General features: G+C 43.4%; 1 protein-coding gene across 1 annotated transcript in view; it reads left to right on the top strand.

The window, feature by feature from the left end:
• Positions 1-20,393, top strand: part of LOC143765620 (trafficking kinesin-binding protein 1-like) — a 109,266-nt gene that overhangs the window by 4,889 nt on the left and 83,984 nt on the right. The window contains exon 2 of the mRNA XM_077252465.1: positions 9,684-9,870. The gene's annotated coding sequence lies outside the window, so the exon portion shown is untranslated. The remainder of the gene's footprint in view (positions 1-9,683; positions 9,871-20,393) is intronic.

Raw genomic sequence — 20,393 nt, 5'->3', positions numbered from 1 at the left:
ATTCATGGAAAAGCTGGCAAATGTCCTTGGTTCCTCCAAAGAATCCCACAAAGCAGAGCTTTTGGAAGGTTTCTTGCGTGTAACACAGAGATGCTCTACTTGACTCTTTGATCCTTTGCACATTCAAGAACAATGGAAGACATGCATTCAAGGAACCCTTGTTGTCCCATGGGGTGGGAGACTCGGTCAGAACTCTATATACTACCCATCTAGAAAGTGACTTCTCTCAGAAATGCCCCTATACACTTTAAACTTACAGTGGTGTTCAAAAGTCCTGCATAGGCATAGGATAAATTGATTTTTCAAGTTTTAAACGTTTTCTGTCGAATATCTTCGATGCTAATATGACATATTATATATGGTTTTGTTCAGAATACAATTTTGCATTCTCTCCGTGTAATATTTTTAGCTTTTGAAGTAGTTTTGCCTGAAATTATTGCAACAATATGGGAATTGAAAGCACAACTAAATATTGTACAGCTTCAGATCCAAAATTAGCCAATCACAGATGAGGTTCTTGTGACCAATCATAACCTGGATATGGCAGCCAATCACATTGCATCACATCTGCTGCTTTGTTTGTTTGTTTTATCTGTTGGTCTATCTAGTGAATCATACTGTGGAGTTTTATGATGGGAGCCTTCAGATTTTTGTCAGCGGAGGATCGTGTGCGAGTTGTGGTGCTACATGAAGAGGGTTATATTGGCCCCCAGATGGCAAGGAAAGTCGGCTGTAATCAGAGTACAGTCGTAAGAATTTTGCAGAAACATAAGCAGCTTGGAATTACCCAGGACAGGCCCAGATCTGGTCGGCCCAGAAAGTCAACTAAAAGGGAGGATAGAGTACTGATACAAACATCCCTTGCCAATCGAAAGCTCACCTCTCCTCAGCTTCTGCGAGAATGGCAAGAAAAGTGCAATTTTGAGGTAGCAACATCAACTGTTAGGAAGAGATGTTTGGAAGCAGGATTGAGAGGGTGCAAGGCCCGAAAGAAGCCATTGATGACAGCCATACAAAGACAAAGGCGAAAACTGTGAGCATTGAAATATTTATAATGGAGGAAGGAGGAGTGGGAAAAAGTGCTAATTAGTGATGAAAGCACTTTTTGCATTTTAGGAAATGATGGCAAGTCTTATGTGAGAAGGTTCCCACATGAAGAGTACAAGCCAGAGTGTTTGAGCTTCTCTGTGAAACATCCGATGAAAGTAATGGTCTGGGACTGTATGGCAGCCAATGGTGTTGGAAGAACAAGGTGGCTACTATTGACTGGCCAGCTCAGTCCCCGGACCTCAATCAAATTGAAAATTTGTGGCACAAGGTATCATTAGAGATATCTAGAAAACAGCCAAGGACCAAGAGTGAGTTGATTGAGGCTCTGATACAGGCCTGGAACTACATTATCACTCGTGAACATCTGCAGAAGCTTGTTCACTCAATGCCACAGAGATTCAAGCTGGTGCTCAAGAGCAAAGGCTGGCCAATAAAGTATTAGAAGCTAAAGATGCACTCAAAAGGCCCTTTTCAGGACTCTGAATTAAATAAAAAATAATAAATCTTAAAAAGTAACATTTAAGTCTGTGTGAACTTGCATTGGAAGTTAATGAACTTAGAAACCTGTTCACCATTCTACACACTGTACTGGTGTAGGTATGGTTATGCTGTAAAAAAAATATCAAAAATGTGCATACCATAACAATTTATACACTTGGGACATTCAAAAATGAGTATGGCATACAATGAGGGATTACAAAAACATATATGTTCCACCAGTTTCACTGTAGAGATGCAGAAGTAAGAAACATATAGTTTTCTTCACGCCTATGCAGGACTTTTGAACACCATTGTAAGTTGGCTGAACCCGCCGACAGTCTAATTTGTATGGGGGCCATCCGACTCTTCCCTGACACATGATGTTGGGGGAGAGAAGGATCCGTCCTTTGGAATTTCAGCTGCCAATCCTTCTGTTCTCTGGGAGAGCAGTGCTCTCAAAGAAAACACATGAGTGTTTGGTAAATCTCAGAGTTCCTGTGTATGAGGGATTCCGGAGAGGTAGCTGTCTGCCAAATGTATATGGGGCATATACGGCTTAAAGGGGTTTTATCTCCAGGAATGCTCTTCTCCTGGCCCTTGGCTTCCTGCTTTGCTAGGGCAGTGCGCTTCAGAAGATAGACCGTTTGGACTAGTGGCATGGTCACATCACTGGCCCGAATTATAGTATCTCCCATTCTGCTAGCAGAAACCGCTTTGCTTCTGCAGCATATGAAAACCACAGGGGACTGAAGGTGGTTGGATCCAGCCACTTTCAGAGTGGCGTAAGCAGGCTGTAAAGCATAGAGCCTGAGCATAGCCTGTGCTCCTTCACTAGGTAACCAGCCGGGTGGGGACTGCAGGGTAGCCGGTAACCCTGGGAGCAAGCTGTACTCTTATCAAATTAGAATTGAGAGGGGTACATTGCAAAGTTACTTGTTTTTTTACAAGCAATTTGCAATTGTACCAATTTATGAACTTGAGATAACCGCTTTAAAAGGTTGTATACCCCAATACAACATTTCCAACAGGTTCCAAAGCTGTTACGGATCTTTAATAGTATTGGTCTTTTTTTATGGGTCAAAGCAACCTTTTGGACCACCTGTAGGCTCCAGGGCCCAGGCGTCAATGCGACCCCTGCACCTCCTACACTTGGCAATCTCATACCGTTCCTCTGTGTGGAAGGTCCCTAGGTCTCCAAGTTGGCTGAGGCCCGTGGCTTTGTGTCCTCCATATAATCCTATAACCAGTGCAGTGTGTATAAAGTAACCTGCACACTTAGATGATCTAATGATGCGAATGCGGGAGTCATCGGGTAATGTAAACCATTAAACGATTATATCCGCCTGGAATAAAGCGTGGAGTGATCAGATGAAGCCGTTTATGAGCGGTCTGTAATATGAGAGGGTGGAGGCCCATATAATATGTGCTATTAGCCTTTATTATCCTGGAACTGCAGCACGTCTCATGGGAAGATGGAGGGCATAGGGACGGAGTCGCCTCGCCAGATTCCTTATACTTAAACCCTGAGTCAGGGTGACTGTCGCCATCACAGCTGTCTTCTGCTTTACAAGGCGTGCAGTCGGCACACGTGCACCTTTTATAGTACAAGGGAAAATAAGTCTGGCACAGAGTCATGGTGTGTCGGTGTCAGCTGCTCATACACACCTATATTAACCAGCACCTTGCTGGAAACAAACCATTTAGGACAGTGCTGCTCACTTGCAAAACTACAACTCCTATCATGCCTTAAGAGGCATTACAAATTGTTCTAAAATTAACATCTATATATATAATTGTCTAAGGGTTTTTCCGTCTGTCTGTCTGTCTGTCCCGTTTATTCATTCGCTGATTGGTCGAGGCCGCCTGGGCCTCGACCAATCAGCGACGGGCACAGTATCGACGTAGATGTCATAATGGTTGCCATGGCGACGATGATGTCAAAAAGGTTGCCTCGACCAATCAGCGACGGGCACAGTCGGAATCATCATTGTCCATATACTACGGGGACATGCATATTGTAGAATACCGACGCGACGGGCACAGCATGGCGACGATGATGTCATAAAGGATGCCTCGACCAATCAGCGACGGGCACAGTCTGCCGCCAATTTGCCTCGACCAATCAGCGACGGGCACAGTATCGACGTAGATGTCATAATGGTTGCCATGGCGACGATGTCATAAAGGTTGCCTCGACCAATCAGCGACGGGCACAGTCTGCCGCGAATTCTGGAATCATCATTGTCCATATACTACGGGGACATGCATATTCTAGAATACCCGATGCGTTAGAATCGGGCCACAGTCTAATATATATATATATATATATATGTATGTTATTGCCTTTTATGGAATCATAGAATGTTAGCGTTGGAAGGGACCTCCTGGGTCATCTGGTCCAACCCCCTGCTCAATGCAGGATTCACTAAATCATCCCAGACAGATGTCTGTCCAGCCCCTGTTTGAAGACTTCCATTGAAGGAGAACTCTCCACCTCTCGTGGCAGTCTGTTCCACTCATTGATCACTGTCAAAAAGTTTTTTCTAATATCTAATCTGTATCTCCTCCCATTCAGTTTCATCCCATTGCTTCTAGTCTTTCCTTGTGCAAATAATAATAAATCTGATCCTTCTACACTGTGACAGTCCTTCAGACCCTAAGGTCCCAGCAGCTGTCTACAAATATCTCATTTTCATAACGTTCATTCTTAAACTGGCAGTCCAGTGAAACAAAGTTATTACCTATCCGGTGCATCCCACTGCTGGGACCCGCACTAATCGGCAGAATAGGTAATTTTTGTCCTTCACAGTGAATCTTTATCCCGATTACAAAATGACGTGACAGGTTGGACGCCTGAACACTGCTCCATTCATTCACAGTGGGGATACTGGAAAAAGCAGTTTGCAGCTCTCTGCAACCCCATAGGGAATGAATAGAGATGGTGCAGATGGTGTCACTGTGCATCGGTCAACTATGCAACGCACTGTGTTTTTTTGCCGCCATGCATAACGCCTTTTTGTATTACCAAACAACTCAATATTGGTTTCATGAGTCCACAGGACCTTCTTCCAAAAAGAAATTGGCTTCTCCAAATGTGGTTTTGCATACCTCAGCCGACTCTGTCTGTGGCGTGCTTGCAGAAACGGCTTCTTTCGCATCACTCTCCCATACAGCTTCTCCTTGTGCAAAGTGCGTTGTATAGTTGACCGATGCACAGTGACACCATCTGCAGCAAGTTGATGCTGCAGCTCTCTGGAGGTGGTCTGAGGATTGTCCTTGACTGATCTCACCATTCTTCTTCTCTGCCTTTCTGATGTTTTTCTTGGCCTGCCACTTCTGGCCTTAACAAGAACTGTACCTGTGTTCTTCCATTTCCTTACTATGTTCCTCACAGTGGAAATTGACAGGTTAAACCTCTGGGACAGCTTTTTGTATCCTTCCCCTGAACAACTATGTTGAATAATCTTTGTTTTCAGATCATTTGACAGTTGTTTTGAGGAGCCCATGATGCCACTCTTCAGAGGAGATTCAAACAGGAGAACAACTTGCAAGTGGCCACTTTAAGTAGCTTTTCTCATGATTGCATACACCTGGCTATGAAGTTCAAAGCTCAATGAGGTTACAAAACCAAAAAAAGTGCTTTAGTAAGTCAGTAAAATGTAGGTAGGAGTATTTAAAACAAGAAAATGATAAGGGTGCCCATACTTATGCACCTGTCAAATTTTGTTTGAATGCAGATTGCACATTTTCTGTTAGTACAATAAACCTCATTTCAAGGCAGAAACATTACTGTGTCCAACAGTTATTAGATATATGAAACTGAAATAGCTGTTGCAAAAAAAACTATTTTTATAAAACATTAAGCTTAAGATTAATAGGGGTGCCCAAACTTTTTCATATGACTGTATGTTGAGGATTGTGTAAGATATGTTGAGGATTGTACAAGATTTGTAAAGTGAGGGGGTATTTACATGGCAACATAATAATCACATTTGACCATGCGTAATCCTGTTTAAACAGGACTCACACTGCCGAGAACTATAGCAGCCTATGGGTACTGAGCGATCTAGTATAGATTGCTCACTGTGCATCATTTACTTTGGTCTACCTGAGTAAACGGGCATTTAAAAGACCGCTGATCTGTAAAAGTTTACGGATCTGTGGTTGTATCGTGCCGCAAGTACCCAGACCTTAAATGGGATTTCCCACAAATAAAGTACATTTCAATCAATACATCTTGGAATAATAATAAGTTCCACAATCGGATATGATAACAAAAAAAAAATGTCCCTGTGCTGAGATAATCTTATAAATGTGCCCCTGCTGTGTACTGTGTAATGGCTGTGTCTGACCGTACAGGGACATGATCTAATCATACCACTGCTCCTGGGTCGGGGAGAAGCAAAAGAGAGTATACAGACAGGTCAGCATTGGATCGCAGCTGATACTTTCTGAGAGGGAAAACATTTCACTGCCTGTTTTTAATCAATGTTTTACCTCACAGATTCAGCTGAGGTCCCATGCTGTCCTGTCTGTATACTCACTTTTGCTTCCTCACCTGCCCAGGAGCTGTGGTGTGATCAGACCATGCTCCTGTACGGTCAGACACAGCCATTACACAGCACACAGCAGGGGCACATTTATAAGATTCTCAGCACATTTTACACATTCAGTTGTGGAAATTATTATTATTCCAAGATCTTTTGATTAAAATGAATTTTGTTCATGGGAAAGCTCCTTTAAAATTGGAACAAATATTGTGCTGGGGTTTAAAATAAATTCAAACCCATTAACAAGAATGTTCAAACAAATGTTCAAGTGGTTGCCAGATACAGATGGATACACTTATTGTCCGAAATAACCATGAGTATAGATGAGCAAAATCTAGGAGGGATGCTGCCCTTCCATACCCTGCGACAAAAAAAATTGAATTAATTTGGGAATCTTGGGAGTCGCTCATGCTCTCACTGCCTCCTCTGCTCTCACGCACTATTGCGTTTTTCTTGTTTGTGCCCTCTGTCCGTGAGTTCTCTGCGCGACCGCTCTATCCGTGAGTTCTCTGCGCGACCGCTCTATCCGTGAGTTCTCTGCGCGACCGCTCTATCCGTGAGTTCTCTGCGCGACCGCTCTATCCGTGAGTTCTCTGCGCGACCGCTCTATCCGTGAGTTCTCTGCGCGACCGCTCTATCCGTGAGTTCTCTGCGCGACCGCTCTATCCGTGAGTTCTCTGCGCGACCGCTCTATCCGTGAGTTCTCTGCGCGACCGCTCTATCCGTGAGTTCTCTGCGCGACCGCTCTATCCGTGAGTTCTCTGCGCGACCGCTCTATCCGTGAGTTCTCTGCGCGACCGCCCTGTGTCCGTGGGCTCTGTGCGCGACCGCCCTGTGTCCGTGGGCTCTCTGCGCGACCGCCCTGTGTCCGTGGGTTCTGTGCGCGACCGCCCTGTGTCCGTGGGCTCTCTGCGCGACCGCCCTGTGTCCGTGGGCTCTCTGCGCGACCGCCCTGTGTCCGTGGGCTCTCTGCGCGACCGCCCTGTGTCCGTGGGCTCTCTGCGCGACCGCCCTGTGTCCGTGGGCTCTCTGCGCGACCGCCCTGTGTCCGTGGGCTCTCTGCGCGACCGCCCTGTGTCCGTGGGCTCTCTGCGCGACCGCCCTGTGTCCGTGGGCTCTCTACGCGACCGCCCTCTGGCCGTGGGCTCTCTACGCGACCGCTCTCTGGCCGTGGGCTCTCTACGCGACCGCTCTCTGGCCGTGGGCTCTCTACGCGACCGCTCTCTGGCCGTGGGCTCTCTACGCGACCGCTCTCTGGCCGTGGGCTCTCTACGCGACCGCTCTCTGGCCGTGGGCTCTCTACGCGACGGCCCACTGGCCGTGGGCTCGCTGCGCGACGGCTCTCTCCGTAGGTTCTCTGCACAAGTTTCCTCTCTCTTTCTCCCATGTACTCTTTATTCTGTCTTCTGATTTTTCTTTGCCTCCTCTGGATCTGAATTATGGAGCTGAGGCGCCAGCATTCTTTACAATGAAGACGCAAACTCTTCTTCATGCCTCGTCATGTCTGTATGCTTCGTGCGTTGGCAGCTCTGAAAGGGATTACTTTTCCACTGGTAAAATCCACATAGGAATTACACATCTCCAGCAGAGTAATGTTACAGTAAAGCTGGGACATGTTCTACGTGACCAAGTTTGCTCCCATTACATTGTATGGTGGGGAATGTGCTCATTGTCCTACCTGTCAGAACATAGACCTAGTGTACAAGTGCTGATGGTGTATTTTCAGGATGTAAGTAGACTGTGAAGGTAGCTGGGGTATTGGCAAAAGGCAATAATGCTGATGAGGTACAATGGTGGTGATTGTCACCACGATGCGACCCAGGCAAGTTATTCTGTCTCATAAGTGTGCGTCCTAGAATGCAAAGCACTGAGGTTGGTTTAGTTGCCAGTCTTGGTCTGAGGAAAGCTGGCGTGACACCTCTTTGGACACTATAATGGCCATTTACACCTTCTTTGCTCTAACCTGATCCACCAAGGAACCAATGCAGACTCCATTGATGCCCCAAGAGCTGGAGAACATGTCTTTCTTACTAGTTGCAACGAAGATCTTTCTCCACATAAAGCTTAGCAGTTTGGACCTTCAAGCAAAGGACGCATTGAGCTCAGTGCTAAAGTCTCTAATGTTCATTTATACAGGATATTCATAAGTGGGATTATTTTCAGGATCTCTCCAAGAAATGTACAAGACTTTGCTCGCTTATGAGATTAATAGGATGCTGTGAAGCTGTGTACATAATGAAGCATGGGCATTTACAATAGCGGGCCCTGGAGCCATGTGTTGGCATTTTAATCTACCCATGATAGTAGGTGTGGCTCTCCACCTTCCTGAGATTCAGCATAGTATCAGATACCCGAGTGTAAGATGTCTGCTTGTGTTCATCTGGTAACATCTGCCGATTAATGCTTTTATACTTGATATGCTCAAAAAATACTAAAATTATGCCTGCAGAACTACAGGTTACAGCAGTCAGCAAATTCAGCTATGTTGGTTATAGCTGTTCCTTAAAACATGGATTCAGCTATGCAATCATCAATACAGGGTTGGACTGACTGTCTAGGAATGAAGACAGTGCCCTTGGCCAAAGATGTCTCATGATACAATTTTAGATGGCAAATACATTAAAGGGATTGTCTGATCCTAAACTACACATTACGCACACTGAGGATTCTCTGGTACCGGTGTCACATTCTGACTAGACTGTTTGCGGTTTTGCTTAATACACCTGCATTGAGCAAGGCCGCTTCCATCTAGTCTCAGTGTGGCCAGGAGTAGGCATATCGCATACTTGTAGTCACATAACCGCTCACTCCCGACATCGGTACCAAAGAATCCGCACAGTGCGAGAGACATGAGGATTCGTGGGTCTGCAGTCACATAGCGTGAGTGGGGAACTGTAGTTTAAGACGAGACAACACCTTTTAATTTCGGCAATTTGTTGATTTCGGCGGGACCATCCTCTAATTTGAAACAGGATGTCCCAAGATTCCTAGTCTGTACATGTTGGGAATAAAGAAAGTCCTGAGCGTTGGTTTTACCCAAGGTGTCTGGCAGCAGATTACTGTTTATTGCTGTAGTAAAAGTAACTGTACTTTCAGCAAACTTTGCATAAATCAATAATACAAGGAAATATGAGCAACTGTGTAATATATCTAATCAGAGAAATCTTCTCTCCATTTATGGGCCACCTCTCCCTATGTGTGTATATATATATATATATATATATATATATATATATATATATATATATATATATATATACATATATATATATATATGTGTGTGTGTGTGTGTGTGTGTGTGTGTGTATACACACACACACACACACACACACACACACACACACACACACACACACACACACACACACACACACACACACACACACACACACACACACAGGCCATGCTGATTTCATACATCTGATTTGCAGGGTGCAGTTGATGGGAACACTCCTCTGGTCTTAGAACAGTAGAGCACCGAAACCTTCTATTGCAAATGTGGAAATGGCGAATAACACTCACTCAGATATTTCTATACTTTCCATTGTATGCATAATTTAGTAAGGGTCGTAGCTGATAATGGATTTCTTCTCTTCATCCCAGGTGCTTACAAGTGGCTGCGAATGTGAATCCTCAAACAGCAGCTGAGCGGTTGCATCCGTACGCTCAGGGGTTAAAGTGCCGGGAGGCTGGGACTGAGGAACTGTAGACTGTGTACTTGGAGACCAAGAGCGAACAGCGTTGCCACAGGGAGCTGTCAGCGAGCACTGCGCTGGGGCTCATAGACGCAGTAAGTCCGCTATGCCTTGCTTTCTTTACATTGTGCTTGTCTGCTTGCCGGACTGCAAACTCTGCAGGTGTCTGATGACTTTCATGTGAGAGCGTCCGAGCCTGCAGATATCCCATATACAGCCCACATATCCCAGGAATCCATATTATGGCACTTTACATAAATGAACAGGGTTCTGACCATATATCGGGGCCCTCAAGAAAGCGGACCCCTGTGTAAGAAAAGCACATGGGCCCTTTGCAGCCCACTAATTTCTCAGAATGCACCTAGTTATGTGCCTGTGACATGGGCTGATTGCAGCTTTGGAGGCAGGAATGAGCCCCCTTACATCTTGGGCCCCTGTGCGACTTCACAGGCTGCACCTATGCCATGTCCCCCCCCAACTTTAGCGTATACGCTACCTGACAGCAGTGCTTATATACCCAGACTGTCTGCGCTGTCCTATACTAAATCATTGGATGCTCTGTTATAACAAAATGACCAGCGACTGTTCAGTAGGGGTCTCCCAAGGATGGGAAACCAAAAAGCAAACTCGGACCATCCATTATTATTTAGAGGTATATGATGATATATTGGAGGAAACAAATGCTGTATTATGTGGACTTCAGGCAAGGGTAAAATGGCAATATGTCGTTTCTTAGGCACTATATGGCTAAGTTATGGGGGCTGAAATTGCAAGAAAATGGTCAAAAGTTGGAAAGGAAGGAGTACCAAATGTACTTGTAGCTCAGAAAACTATCTTTATGTAGCCAGCACTTAGAATACCTGTCACCAGGTCATAAGTGACCAGTTTCTACTCTTATTTTATTCCTACTTCTCCCTTCAGTAGGTGCATTTTTTTCTATCATATGGTTCTAGAGATTATTTAGTGATTAAAAAAGAAATGTTCAGCTCACCCGATGGGGAAAAAAACTGTGAATGCTCAAGGTGTACAGGGGCACTGAATCCTAGTCGGATGGATAATAGAAGACTTGTGAAAAATGGTCATCTTGTTCGGCACTCATTCACCAAATTTTCCAAGTTAAAAAAGACCTTTATTGATCCATTAAAAAGATATGAAAACAGGACATTCTGCAAAAAATCATACCCATTTCATGCCTAGAAATACGTACTGTCCTTGAGATTGAGTGCTGGACAAGATAACCGTTTTTCACATACTTTTAGGGGGCATTGCTCGCAGGATAATTAGGCAGAACATCGTAAAGACAGACCCCCAAAGAGTCCATTCAACCAAACCCCTATAGTAAAGACAATGAAAATAAAAGGCCCATATCTCAGGAACTATATGGAGGTTTTAAAATGGGATTCGGCACAAAATACAGTATATTCATGGGGGCATTGGAAGAGAATAAGAGCAAAAACTGGTCAGATTTGCCTATATATACAGTATTGCTTATCTTTACCATATTACAGGAGTACGGCTATGTTCACATGTAACGTTTTAGCTTTATTTTGTTTGTGCAGTATAAACCTTCTGTATTGGCGGTAATAACGCTACCTGTTTTCACTGTGTTTTTTGGGTATGGATTACATGTGTGCTTTGTCTGCACTACATTTTTAATAAAGTTAGTTTTATTCACCAAAACTGCCACCGACCCTCACTTATTATTATTGTTATTATTATTTATTATTATAGCACCATTTAATTTGTTTCATGGCGCGTTACATGTGAAAAGGGGTATACATAAAATATATATGGTGTGTGTATATATATGTTTTTTTTTTGTTTTTTTAATTATTACACTGTAGGCTATATGTACGGTCCCTGTAATCCTGTTAGGGTTGTCCCTAATTATGCAGCACCATGTCATATTCTGTAACTTGAAGCTTTTTTAAGGGTTAAAGCTGATATTCAGCCATTTGGCCCAAACGCTGCTGGCATCTCCGTCCTGTCCCATAAGTTATGTGCGTTCCTCTAAAGCACTCTGTGTAATAGGTTTAGACGTGCCCTGCATCCTCTTCCCATAATTACTGCAGGGAGAATGACAGCGGCTAATAATGGGGAGGGGACATCTGCTTTTTTACCGCTGTCACCTACAGCTATCTCTTGCTTATATCCGCCTCTACAGTGTTTTAAGAGATTTGTTGGCTATTACACACTGGGATTTCATGTTGGCATGTTTTAGAATGGTGATATGCATACGGTGGAGCTGCCAGGCCACTAGTAAGTCAGTTTGGGTAAAGTTAGACTGCTGTGCTTTTATGGAATTTTCCATTGCATGTGGCTGATCCCATGTTGAGACTATCAATGACAGCACTGCTGCACCGCGTACAACAATGAAATTGCTTTTAAATGTGACGTCAACAATTGTAATTGGATACTATGTGGTAAGGAGGTTTGTCTTAAAGGGAATCTGTCACCTCAAAAATCGTATATGAGCTAAGGCCACCGGCATCAGGGGCTTTTCTACAACATTCTGTAATGCTGTAGATAAGCCCCTGATGTAACCTGAAAGATGAGAAAAACAGGTTATACTATACTCACCCAGGGGCGGTCCCGCTGCAGTCCGGGTCCGATGGGCGTCATGGTCCGTGTCCGGCGCCTACTAGCTTCATACGATGACGTCCTCTTCTTGTCTTCCTGCCGCGGCTCCGGCGCAGGCGTACTTTGTCTGCCCTGTTGAGGGCAGAGCAAAGTACTGTAGTGCTCAGGTGCTGGGCCTCTCTGACCTTTCCCGGCGCCTGCGCACTGCAGTACTTTGCTCTGCCCTCAACAGGGCAGACAAAGTACGCCGGAGCCGGAGCCGCGGCAGGAAGACAAGAAGAGGACGTCATCGTAAGAAGATGGGACGCCCCGGACCGCGACGCCCATCGGACTGGACCACAGCGGGACCACCCCTGGGTGAGTATAATCTAACCTATTTTTCTTACCTTTCAGGTTACATCGGGGGCTTATCTACAGCATAACAGAATGCTGTAGATAAGCTCCTGATGCCGGTGGCCTTAGCTCATATACGATTTTTGGGGTGACAGATTCCCTTTAAGACGTGAGTCTTTCATTCTTTGGCTCCATCTATCTGACTTTTCTCCACCTCTTGTTTCTCGCCACCACCCATCTGGTTACACAACCCAACCTCCCTAGGTAACCTCTGAGGTTGAGCCGCATGGACATCTAGCCCAATCGTGCCATTTGTGATGCCACCTGTTTTGCAATTTTTAGCTCCATTTTGCTTTCTTTTTTAAAGGCCTCATTTCCTTTGACATTTGGCTGCAGCTCTCACTATTTTTATTTGCCATAAGGCAAAACCTCAATATATAAAAAAAAAAATGTACACATTATGAAGTGGCAGCTTTTCTGTGCACACGTTCAGTATTTTAAATCAGTATTTGTAAGCCAAAACCAGGAGTGGAACAATCAAAGGAAAAATATAAAAGAAACACATCCCCTCTTCTGTATTTTTCACCCACTTCTGGTATTGGCTTACAAATATTGATGTTAAATAGCATTTCAGGGGTATAAAGATCTAAATAAGAAATGTAGAAAAGAAATCAAGCTAGCAAAATTATCTACAGAGAAACAAAATGCCAACAACATTAAAATAAACACCCAAAGCATAATATCAGCCCCTTAAAAGATGACAATAACAAGATAATTACAGAGGACAAAGAAAAGGCTGAGATATTAAACTGGCACCTTTCATCCGTGTTCACCAATGAACTGTCTGTTTCAGTGATCATTCAACAAGGCAAAAATAAAAAATTAACAACCTGATATAACTAGTTTAACAAAAAAAAAAGTACTTCTACACCTGAGCAATTTAAACATTGACAAATCCCCTGGCCCAGATGGCATTCATCCACAGATACTGAGGGAATTGAGCTCAATAATTGACAAACCACTGTATCTCATATTCTTAGACTCTCTTGTAACAGGGGTGGTGCCACAGGATTGGAGGGTGGCTGATTTGGTACCGATATTTAAGAAAGGTAAGATCCTGGCAACTACCGCCCGGTAAGCCTGACATCAGTAGTGTGCAAAATTTTTAGGGCATTTATTGTAGATAATAATATAAAAACTGACAGCCAGCATGGATTCATGAACATTATAAGTTGTGTCTAACTAACGTGGGGTTTCTATGAGGCGGTAAGTGCAAATCTGGATGTTGGTAATGCGGCTGATGTGATTTATCTGGACTTTGCAAAGGCATGTGATACTGTACCATATAACAGCCCCAAACTGAAGCTACAGAAGCAGGGACTTGGGGAAACTATATGCAGATGGGTAAGGAATTGGCTGAATGACAGGGAACAAAGAGTTGTCATAAATGGTACGTTGTCTAAATTGGATATAGTTAGCAGTGGGGACCGCAGGGATCTGTGCTCTGTGCTAGCACTGATTTTTTTTTAACCTCCACATTAATGACCTCTACATTAAAATCTGACCTTGACATTACAATAGCAGCAGCTGCAAAATCAAACACGATTTTGGGGTGTATAAAAAGAGAGCTAAAATCCAGCGATCCTAACTTATTATTACCCCTCTATAAAACACTTGGGAGGCCACATCTAGAATATGGGATCCAGTTTTGGGCTCCACATTTTAAAAATGACATTCAGAAGTTAGAATCAGTTCGAAGACAAGTAACTAGATTATTATAAGGGATCGAAGGCCTCTCATATGATGAGAGGTTGGAAAAGTTGGGCTTGTTTAGCTTAGAAAAAAGACACCTCAGAGAGAATCTCATTTACATTTATAAATATGTGTGGTCAATACAAAGGACGGGCACATGACTTATTCCTTCCAAAGGCCATACTAAGTACCAGGGTGCATTCATTACGGGTGGAAGAAAGGCGATTCTGGCAGCTAAATAGGAAAGGGTTCTTTACAGTTAGAGCAGTCACACTGTGGAATGCCCGACCACAGAAGGTAGTAATGGCAGACACTATGACAGCTTTTAAAAAAGGGCTGGACGATTCTTTGATACATGTAACATTGTCGCTTATCCATGTTATGTAAATAAAAGATTATAACCTGACGTTAAATTCATCCATTGGTTGTATAAATTATTCTTTTGAAAGCTGAAACCCTCCGAATTGTGGTTTAGGTTAAGAAAATAAATTGACATCAATGCAGAAATATTGATCTGTTATTGGACACAGAATGGTCAGATTTTGGCAAGACCTTCACTTGAACTGCAACTTGAGCTCTGACAACATGCCAAAAATCCACCCTGTGACCAAAGCCTGGATTATCAAGAGGCTGAAGACCAGATCCACTGCAGAGGTGGCTGGCACCTTTAATGTGTCTCAGCGTCCACTACAAAGAATTAAAAAAAGATTTGAAGAGACTGGAGATGTGTTTGACAAGCCCAGGTCCAGCAGACTCCGCAAGACAACTGCTCAGGAGGAATGTTTGATGGTTAGAAAATCCAAAGCAAGCCCATCTTCCACTGCAGCAGAGCTCCAAGAGGCCTGGTCAGCTCAAATCCCTGTGTCAACTAGAATAGTTTGTAGGATTCTGTCTTGAAATGGCCTCCATGGTCGAATCAGTGCCCAGAAGCCAGCACTAAACAAAAGGCAAATAAACCGTGTGGCATTTGCAAAGTCCCACAGCCTGCTAAACAGATGGATGCTGGAAAAGTGGCAGAAGGTGGATTTCTGTGATGAATCTTCAGTAGAATTACACCAAAGCTGCCGCAAATACTGCAGGAGACCTACTGGAGCCCGTATGGATCCAAAATACACCCAGAAAACAGTTATATTTGGTGGTGGAAAGATCATGGTCTGGGGTTACATTCAGTATGGGGGTGTGCAAAACATTTGCAAGGTGGAAGGCTATATCAATAGCCTAAAATATCAAGAAATAATAGATGGGTATTTCCTGAAGGAACTACAGATAGTGCTTTGGAATGGTGCCCGGGCTGCCCCTGCAAAACTTTCACACTTGGGTGCCCCTCAGGCGCTGGTTTGGTAGTTGTAGCCCCTCAGGGTTGAGCTTAACCCCTGGGGACCTGCTGAGGCCACTTGCACTTGCCACTTAGGAGCCGCAATACTGCCCGGCGTCCTTTAGGGGCCGTAATACTGCCTGGGGTCCCTTAGGGGGCGCAGTGGGCTTCTACATCCACTTTGATGCATGTTCTCTTTCAGCGGCATGGTCATGTGATTAAGCTAGATTTGCATTTGTGCTGTGCTGTTCCTTTCACTTTAAGAGCTGATATTATCTGGCAAAACCTGTGTCCTGGTGGGGTCATGTAGAGTTCGTAGGCGTTGGCATAGTAACTGGGTCTGACTGTGCATATCAATGAGCTAATAATAATCAGCCCAGGTGGCAGTTACATTTGAAATTGCCTCAGAAATCAGGCCCATATAACCCTATGGGAAAATTTCCCCATTGAAATACATTGAGACAATGCATTCCAATGACGGGAAAAAAAAATTTCAAACGCAAATTGCGCCAAAACTACAAATCCGATTGACACGAAAAATACTTAGCACACCTCTCGTGGACGCTGGCTTCGAAATGACGCCTCACTGGAGTCTGTGCGTGCAGCAGTTCGGGCCGCATTAATTGCGGAAAAAAGCCTAATAAGAAGAAGACGTTAACCACGTTCGGATTACAATATAGTGCTTTGTTCCAAAGCACTATAATTAGCTACCTCTTATATTCCAAATCATAAAAGGGGTCGAATTCTGCAGCAGGCTGGTGCTCCATCTCATACATCCATCTCTGCAACAAAGTTCCTCCGGGCAAAAAATATCAAGGTGCTCAAGGACTGGCCAGCCCAGTCACCAGACATGAACATCATTGAGCATGTTTGGGGTAGGATGAAAGAGGAAGCTTGGAAGACAAAACCAAAGAATCTAGATGAACTCTGGGAGGCATGTAAGACTGCATTCTTTGCTATTCCTGATGACTTCATTAATAAATTGTATGAATCATTGTTGAACCGCATGGATGCAGTCCTTCAAGCTCATGGAAGTCACACAAAATATTAAATATGACTCTAATAGCACCACAACTTCATTCACCAATGTTATGCATCATAGATTTATATTTTAAGTTAATTATTTGTTTGAATATCACATTACTTTCTGTGGGCGACACAACTTTTGTCTTGCCAAAATCTGACCATTCTGTGTCCATTAACTGATCAATATTTCTGCATTGATGCCAATTTATTTTCTTAACCTAAACCACATTTCGGAGGGTTACAGCTTTCAAAAGAATAATTTATACAACCAATGGATGAATTTAACATCAGGTTATAAGCTTTTATTTACATAACATGGATAAGCGACATAACTTATCTGAACGTACTGAATACTGAACGTGTGAATGTGGCCTAATAATTATAAACTTAATCCAATGGTGAATGGGAATGTTTCCAGGTGAATATACACATGAATTAGTAAGGTCCTCTGTGTAGCCGAGTTTTCATCCATGACGCTGTGCAGTTTTTTCTCCTTATTACTTTGTTGTCTTTTACCGGGAACCTCGTGAACCGTGACATAACTGTGAACAGGTGGCTTCCTGGATAAGAGCTTTATGGCGCTTCCTATCAGTTTGCATGTAGGCAACCTGCACGTATTCCTATGCTGAACCATGTACATAAAGGCCCCGATTCATCATTTGCGTTTTTTGGGGGGTTTTTTGACCGAGGGGAGGAGACTTTTTTTGGTTTTTGGTATTTGTTGCTGATTTTGGCACTTAATTCTTCAGAGTGGTACATACAGGTTCAAAAGTTTTTAAGCCAAAGCAAGGATGCTCTTGTTTGTTTTTTTTGTTTGTTTTTTTATACCTTTTTCTTAAAACCTTTTAAGGAAAAAAAAAAAAAGTCACAAGATCCTTTAAAATAGCCCATTTTAGTCTTAGACTATGCAAAAATAAAATGAGGCAGCTTTGTAAATTGACGATGACTGAGACTACAACATCTTGATGAAGAAATTAATAAAAAAAAAAAAAGCTATGTTAACTTTACAAATTGAATAATGAATAAGTTGCAAACATAAACATTACTATATTTTTTTACGACAGAAAATAAGGTGCAGAGATACTGATGAATCTTGGGCCAAAGTGTTTATAGTCTTAAGTATGTTCATGACTTACCGTAATTTAGATCCAGTATGGAGTGCAATGCTCACCACGACGCGCGTTTTGGTATGTACCACACAATTTGGCCCTACATTTTTGTAGGCTCAATCTTCTAGTTGAATATGATGAAAGACATTGCTACATAGTTACATGAGACATGTATACCCTCCCTGTTTTCAGGCATCATCATTCAAGCAATCTTGATCACCTCATTACCTTTGTATCAATTTGTGAATGCACGGTCACGCTATGAATATTATTCATGCTCTAGACCATGCCATTTTGGTGTTTCTCTGCTATGTTTTACCCCCTTTTGATACTTTACCCCCTTTTTAGGGACTATGTAATGTTATTTAATCCACTGTGTGTGCTCTCTTTTTGTTGCCACCATGTACCCTATTATTGTCAAAGGTATTTTTATAATCATATACCGTTCACCATTTTTCTGGTTTCTTCTGTTGTTTTGGCTACAGAAGTGTAGAATGTATTAACCCCCTCAAAACCCAGTAGTCCCAGTTATCATGCACAATCAACATATCTGTGACCACGGACTTATGATGCCCCTTTATCCCCTCTGCCAATTTATCTACTCTAGTGTCCATTCTTATATCGCCATTACTTCTTGTTTCTGCCTCTCGTTATATCACACGTTAGTCCTTTCTAACTCAAAAGTCAAAAGAAGGTTATTCCATTATTAGATATAATGAAGTCACAGGACAGTGTGTTGGGCAAAGTCCACTAATGGGCAGGGAAGTAGTGGAGGTGTGGGAGGACATAGAGGACGTGCGGTAACAAGCAATACCTCACGTCCATGGAGTCTGTATTCTGATAATAAGCCGGCAAATTACCTATACAAAGCAACTAAAAACACATCAGTCCTAATGTGTCCAGATTACCGTCTACTCCTATGAAGGCCACATGTGAAGTGGTAGGGGCTGTAATGTATAGATCTAGATTTTCCTTCACCTTGCCTGTGCTGGTATGCACCACCAAACCCTTCTGAGGCACGGTCATTCCATCATGGGACTGAAGGGCGACACGACCATCCGGCTCGCCCTTCCCATGTTTTGCTATAGTTGCAGTGCCGATGCACAGCAGAACCTTGCACACTCGTGTTCAATCCATGAAATATAGTGGATAAGGGACCAATAAGTTTTGAGCTCGCCTTTCCAAAGAGAACAAAGTAGCTACGAAGCAGAAAATGTCTCTTTATATATTACAGGGAATCTGTCAGTAGGATCAACCCTCCTAAGCCATCTATATGGACATGTAGGTCATGGGAAGCTGAGTAGAATGATACCATGATATCTGCAATCTGATGTTTTATTCCAGAGAAATCCACATTTCTCTTATAGGGAAATGTCGTCTTCCAGGCTATGGGGAGGATGTTACCTGGAAGATAACTCTGCCTCCAGAGATTATTTTACATGAAGAGGCAGTTACCAGTGTGAGTCAAATAACTAACACAGGACAGGATAAATTTCTTGCAAAAATACTTTTTGCAGCTCTCTGAGCTCTGCTGTATTGCAACCCTGTCTGCCTGTGAGCTGGAAGCTGAGAGGAACCTACAGATGTGTATCTTCCAGACAAGATCCTCCCTGGATCCTGGAAGAGGTCATTTATATAGTGATAAAATATGATACTCAACAACCAGGCATCTAATAGGAGACCCACAGGGAGGACTGTTTTCAGCAGTGTATAATCTGTGTGCCCATATTAATAGTGTAGATAGGTCTAATGTGGTGACAGACTCCCTTTAAATGGGCTGTCCACTACCCCGCAGTAAAATAACACCTGTACTCTCCTCCGGGCTGGCTCCGTTACAGTGGTCAGCACTGGCTCTCCCGGTCATGCGGTCTCTGGGACCAATCGGTGCTGGATTCACTCTCCTCTCCTAAGGACATCATTGACATCTGGGGGAAGTCAGAGCTGCATCTTCTCTCACGTCTTCCACATGTTTGATTTGTCCAAAGGAGAGAAAACTGAAGCCAGCGTTGATGGGCTGTGGAGATCAAGTGACATAACAATAGATGTTATTATTTTGCTTGGAAGGTGGGAGGACATAGGGGTTGTCGGAATAGTGGACAACCCTTTTATTACTTGAGCCTTTGATAGAATAGTCTTCATGTGGGAAATCTAAGTATTATTTTTGTTATTTCAAATACACTATATGGACAAAGTACAGGGACACCTTCACACTACACCTTCAGGAGCGTTTCTGACCTTCCTTACTAAATCCATAGGCAGTAATTTGCCGTTGGTCCCCTTGCAGATAAAACAACTCCTGCTCTTCTGGGAAGGCTTTTTACAAGACTTTGGAGGTGTCTGTAGCAATTTTTCTTCTCTTATTTATCAGTAAAGAATTTCTGAGGTCAGTCACTGTTGTTGGAGAAGAGGCCCTGGCTTAAAATTTCTGTTCCAGTTCAGATCAAATGTGTAGGATGGGATTTAGGACAGGGCTTTGGGTGGCCAAGTCAAGTCTTCCACACCA

This window comes from Ranitomeya variabilis, chromosome 4 (genome assembly GCF_051348905.1).
Source record: "Ranitomeya variabilis isolate aRanVar5 chromosome 4, aRanVar5.hap1, whole genome shotgun sequence".
Taxonomy (NCBI): domain Eukaryota; kingdom Metazoa; phylum Chordata; class Amphibia; order Anura; family Dendrobatidae; genus Ranitomeya; species Ranitomeya variabilis.
Note: the sequence above shows the minus strand (reverse complement) of the source record. Positions and strands in the feature narration are given on the sequence as shown.